This window comes from Stegodyphus dumicola, chromosome 6, assembly GCF_044657685.1.
Source record: "Stegodyphus dumicola isolate Sdum_Otavi_A_Nest chromosome 6, ASM4465768v1".
Classification (NCBI taxonomy): Eukaryota; Metazoa; Arthropoda; class Arachnida; order Araneae; family Eresidae; genus Stegodyphus; species Stegodyphus dumicola.
Genome location: NC_140773.1, coordinates 163,988,369 through 163,994,412, shown reverse-complemented (window position 1 = coordinate 163,994,412; position 6,044 = coordinate 163,988,369).

Sequence of the window (6,044 nt, the reverse complement as noted above, 5' to 3'; positions counted from 1 at the left end):
ATAATTAATATAATTGTGTCATACAGTCGAGTCAAGGGTCGACTCTGACCCTTACAGTTCCCTGCACTTTTGTCACGCTTTGTCAGCCTCTTTACTTCCTTGTACGAAGTAAAAAGGAAGTATTGTAATCGCGAAAAGCTTCAAGCAGCATATTTCAACGAAAATATCCACTTTGACCGCTTTCGAATGCAATTTAACGATGTTTTTGCGTGATATCTGTACGTAACGACAGAATAAAATACTCTTTTCCTCCAAAAAAATTATAAAACTGCTTTAAAATGAATTCTGAAAAGAATTTTTCGTGGCGTCTGTACAAACATATGAACGTACGTGCGTACGAATGTATGTACGTGCGTGCGTACGTACGTATCTCGCATAACTCAAAAACGAGTAGCCTCAGAACGTTGAAATTTTGTATATAAGACTACTATAACATGTAGATGTGCACCTCGTATTTTGGTTTCAATCGGCCGCGTTAAACGTATATAAATATATTTATAAATATATCCACTCTGTTACCCGGCTCAGTGATCTCAGGTTCTTTACTCTTATATGTTTGTAAATTGTAAAGTTTTTGCTTTAAAAATGATTGAATTATGTTGTTTTTATCTTTCGGTTAAGGGTTTTATGTCTTTAGTAAATCTGTATATATATTTTTAGAATTATCAACAATTTTAAAATTGTTAAAGTGCCGCTAAGCCTAATTTGATGGCGGGCATTGATGTTTACATTTGAAACAGGAGACTAGTGGATTTGTTGCCAATCTAGAGAAACTTAGCTTCACAACAACAAAGATAACGCATTCATTTATTATTGCCATTATAAATCTTTTATGTTTTGTTTGCTTAATTTCTTTTATACATAGTTCTAGCTTTATTATAGTATTTGAATAGAACATGTGGCAACGATTAGATAATTCTTTAAATGATATAAATTTTGGGCATTCAGAGTTATAATATGAACGAAATATAATACTGTTAAGTAAACCTAGCGCCAGAGTGTCGCTATGGTAAACAAAGTGAATTTTAAAGAATGCATTTATTCTATTGTGGTTTATGCGCTGTCGGCGAAGTAGGTTTAATTCAATCTAATAAGTTTAAATAAAATGAAAAAAAAAAATCTGAAATGTTTCAGATTTTAAATTACGTCCAAAGGGGCGTTTTTTAACATTTTGTGTGTTACCTTTCTTTATTAAATATCATGTTCCTCGCACTTAAACCATAAGATCCAGTGCAACAGCAATATCGCAAAATAGTTTTAAAACGAGCATATCTTTAGAATTTCCGATACAGAGATTCACGCGCTGGAGATAAAAATGTTTTTTCTGCACAACGTTGCCATTGCTTGCTTTGAAATCCTTGAGTTTGTTAATCAAAAATTTGTCAAAGTTTTAAAAAATAGGAAATCGATCATAAAACAAATTTCAAATTTGGTCTTCCACATGCTCATATTCGTTGGAGGATTACGTTATTCAAAATTCGATGACTCTATGTACCGTTGTTTTATCACAATACGAGAAATATACATACATCTATGCAGGTTTTTCATTATTTAATTTCTTCAAATATAATGCAGGACTCGAACATTTTGTGGCAACAGTTTGAAAAGTGAACCGACATTTATGAGTCCGACGCAAAATGCCAAAACGAAACTAATAGTCCTTCGGGATTCAAATCCCTTTGGACTGAAAAAAGCGTATAATTTAATATTCCGTACAAGGAAGTCATGTGGTGTACACATCAGATTTTTTCGTGTGGTGAGTCTTGTAATATCGTGCTCCCAATTTTAAAACTTTATCCTCCTATTCAGCTGCGAGGACGTGCATCGGACCCGCCAGATCCGGTCGTTAAAAATCATAATACAGAAATTATTGAACATAATACAGAAAATTTCCCTCTTTTTTCAGAAATTGGTTAGCCGGCCCTTCCAGGCCCGAGGCGCGCGTTTGCATTGTCATTTTAAACCGGACAGAGCCGATAAGAAGGATCAACTTAAGACACGCCATCACCCTCGATGTTTCCGAAACCCAAGACAAGGCCAACCAAGTTTCTAACCCTTCCCCGCCAAACTCCCTCTATGTGCAATCTCAAGAAAGTCTGTTGCAGCAACCTAAAAAAAAAATATATTTACCGAACATTGGCGAGCGCTATGCAAGGTCGCCTCGGGTACCGGGTTGAGTACCCCGGGTTTATAAGTTTAGTTTAGGTTTAGGATTCATTTCTTATTATACTTTACACTAATCTGCCTGTATGATTTGTACAAAAGTTCTTCCTCTATACTTACGCAATTTAGTTAGTATCTTTTCGTAAATTTTAATGTAAAAAAAGTCACAAACATAATAACTTTGTTCGATATTTTATTATGGACATTAGTAAGGTTAAGATATTACCACTAAGATCAAAATATAACGTAAGAAAATCGGACCTGCTTTTTAAAAGGATTTTTTTTCATTATCAGGATTTCAGATGCTTACGCTAACATAGGTGGTATATGCCTAGACTCATGTACGAAATTGGAGATAAGGGTAAAATTCTCTTTTGGAGATCTTTTCTCTAATTCTCTTCAATGTAATAGATATCATTTAATGCTAATTATAATATAATGTACACTGTTCAAAAAAAAAAAAAAAAAAAAAAAAAAAAAAGGGGACAGTGCTATATTTCTCGTTCTACTGGGCCGATTGACAAAATTCAAACTGCGTTTTTCATGTCTCGAAAGCGCGACTTAGGATATATATAAGATTTATATATAGCACTATTCTAACATAGGTATTTTGACACAAAATCGGACTTTTTATGAAATAACATACCAATTTTTCTTCCATATTTCGATTCTACGACTCATTATGCCAGAATACCAAGTTTTGTAAAAATCGTACGAGTAGTTTTTAAAATATTAGCTCTCAAAATTTTAGCTCCTCAATGTTAATTGAATTTAGCAAGTATTTATTAATATCTCTTTTTTTATTAAACTTTTTTGATTTTTTCTCTCACATTTCGAAATTTAGGTTCATTCCAAATAAAATTTACCATTTTTTGTGTTTTATTTTTTAAATTTCTATTTTTAAATAATTTTTATAAATTTTTTCGAAAACAATTTTGAATTATAACCTATAAAATTTTTACCATCATCTTAGAGTAGGTGTATTTTTAAGCATATCTGCAGAAAATTAGACTTTTTTATTCAAAATTTTCTAAGATATACATGAATTTACATATTTTCGCGTTTTGAAATTTGGCATCTTTTTTTTGAGCGATAATAACTCCAAATATGGTCTATGGATTTTTGTTACAGTGAATTGCCACAGCTATTTTTTACCTTAAATTTCAAGTAAAATTTTACGGAGAATTAATTATATGACATTTTTTCCCTCAATGATGCGGACTAAATATTTATTAATACTATATCATATAGTATTTTTATATTTATTAATACTATATCATATAGTATGACTAAATATTTATTAATACTATATCAAAGCTATTTTTTTAAATTATAGATGATATTATTCAAATTTTTAACTTTTTTTTTATAAATTTATCTGTATCTTTAAAAAAAAAAAAAAAAAAAAATAAGAGTAAATTTTTGTAAGAGTAAATTTTTACCTTCGGCGTTTTATCGTCTGCTACTTTACTTCGTTTAAGTCGTTACTTCGTTAAGTTTTGTAATCTTCCCAAGACTTTGTCACTCTATCTCAGACAAAGCGATTAACTTGCTATATGCCTGTTAGGCTTATACAGTGGGTAAAAAAAAGTATTGGCAATTGCCTATAACTGATCATATTAGCTAACAAAGGAAATGCTTGACAATTTTAGCTGGACATAATGAACACTGGAGGCAATAAAGACACAAATCCTAATGAAACTTTCGTTTTAATATGGCTTTTACACAAACTACTTTACATGTCAAAAAAGGATTGGCAAGATCATATAGAAAAATGTGGGAACAAAATTAAATATTTTGTATTCATACCTTTTGCATCTATAAGAGCTTGCAATCTATTTCTGATAGAGAAAACCAAAGTCCTGTTGTTGAAAACGTCGTGTTGGAAAAAAACCAAAGTCCTGTTGTTGAAAACGTCGTGTTGGAAAAAAACCAAAGTCCTGTTGGGAATTTTGTACCATTCTTGCAGGAATATACACTTAAGTTCATATTTACACGAAATTTTATGTTTCCTGACTTCTAGACCCAATTTAAGCCATAAATTTTCAATTAATTGAATCAGGCTATTGAGGCGGTGTCTTTAACTGACAAGGAGCATTATAGAGTTAATTATTGCGAGATGTGGTTCACTGTATCTTTACAGTAATTGTTCTGTGGAAACACAAATGATGTTCCTAAACCAAGTTTTTGGGACACTGAATTTCATGTTATGGCGCAATATGTCAATGTACGCGCGTGCTGTCATAATACCATCAATGAAGCACAGGTTACCAATTCCGTTTGTGTGTGTGTGTGCTGCCATACTGCCCCAAACTACGACGCTCCCTCTAACATGTTTTACATTCGGTGTTAAATGTTGTTTTCCCAGTTCGGTATGAGGCTCTCCACACATATTTTCGTCCATTAATCTTGAAAATGATAAATTTCAATCGTCGGACGAAATAATAGTGTTCCAAAGTTCTTCTGATAAATTAAAATGAGATTTTACAAAATCTAATCCCTTTCTCCTGTTTATTTCTGAAATGAAAGGTTTATTTCTAGCTGTTCTTCCATAATAACTTCCTCCATGTCAGACATTCTATAGAGCCTGTACACTAAACGTTTTATGCGAAGTATTAGCAACATCTTTGGCTAAACTGGGGTGCAATTAATTACTTTAGGGTTTTTCTTAACCTCTTTAATAATGCCCCGTTTTCCCTTGCAGAAAATATTCGATCCCGTCCACTTCTAATCTTATTTTCAGTCGATCCCGTCTCTTTGAACTTTTTTACAACACTTCTAACAGTAAATAAACTTATGTTCAACTGTACTCCTAAAGCACGATAAGTTAAACCCTCATTTTTGAGCTGAATAATCATGTTTTTAACATTAACATCACACTCTTTCGACTTCGAAGCCATTTTATCACAGTATTAGCAAAATAACATTTTAAAAGTTTTGAAGTAGCACTGCAGACTGTATACTAATAGGGTTTCTTATCAGTCTAAACACGTGATCTCTACATAACAAAATTTGCATAGCAGTTAGAACTTTGCCAATACTTTTTTGACATGCAAATTTATGTTTTTGTTGTATATTTTGTGTAAAACGCATATTAAATTGAAAGTTTCATTAGATTTGTGTGTTGATTGCCTCCTATGTTCGTTATGTCCAGCTAAAATCGTCAGGCATTTCCTTTGTTAGGTAATATGATCAATTATAGGAAATTGCCAATAATTTTTTTACCCACTGTAGGACTAAAGTAGCAGTACTACTAGACCAAATGGAACATTACACTTCCGCTAAAGTTCGTTCTCTGAACAATAACAACTTAACAATTCTTTCTAATTTGACAAATTCACTAAATTGCCTTCAAAATAGGTATAAATGCTATTCCATCACATACAGTTATTTCTTTGAACACTGACGTATTCGAATAATAACAACTTAACAATTAATTTTAAGATAATTAAATTATCTTAAAATTAAAGTACATTTCTTTTAACTTTGGCGCGGATGTACTACATATAAATATTCGACACTGGCATAGTCAAATAATGATATCATCTTAAAATTAAAATTCATTACTTCTAACTTTGGCGTAGATGTACTACGTATAAATACTATTTCGAACACAGTTTGTGTAAAAATAATTCTTTATTTAAAACCATTTGGCATGGATGTATTCTTCGTTAAAATTACTTTTTTAATATACTTACACTAATGTAACTCATGCAATTTTTTTTTCAAACAGAGTTTGCTCTTATAAAATTCTAAGTTTAAAATGTTTCTTTACGGATGTACACTGCTGGAAAAAAAAAGGACAGTGCTATATATCCCGTTCTACTGGGCCGATTGACAAAATTCAAACTGCGTTTTTCCTGTTTCGAAAGCGCGACTTA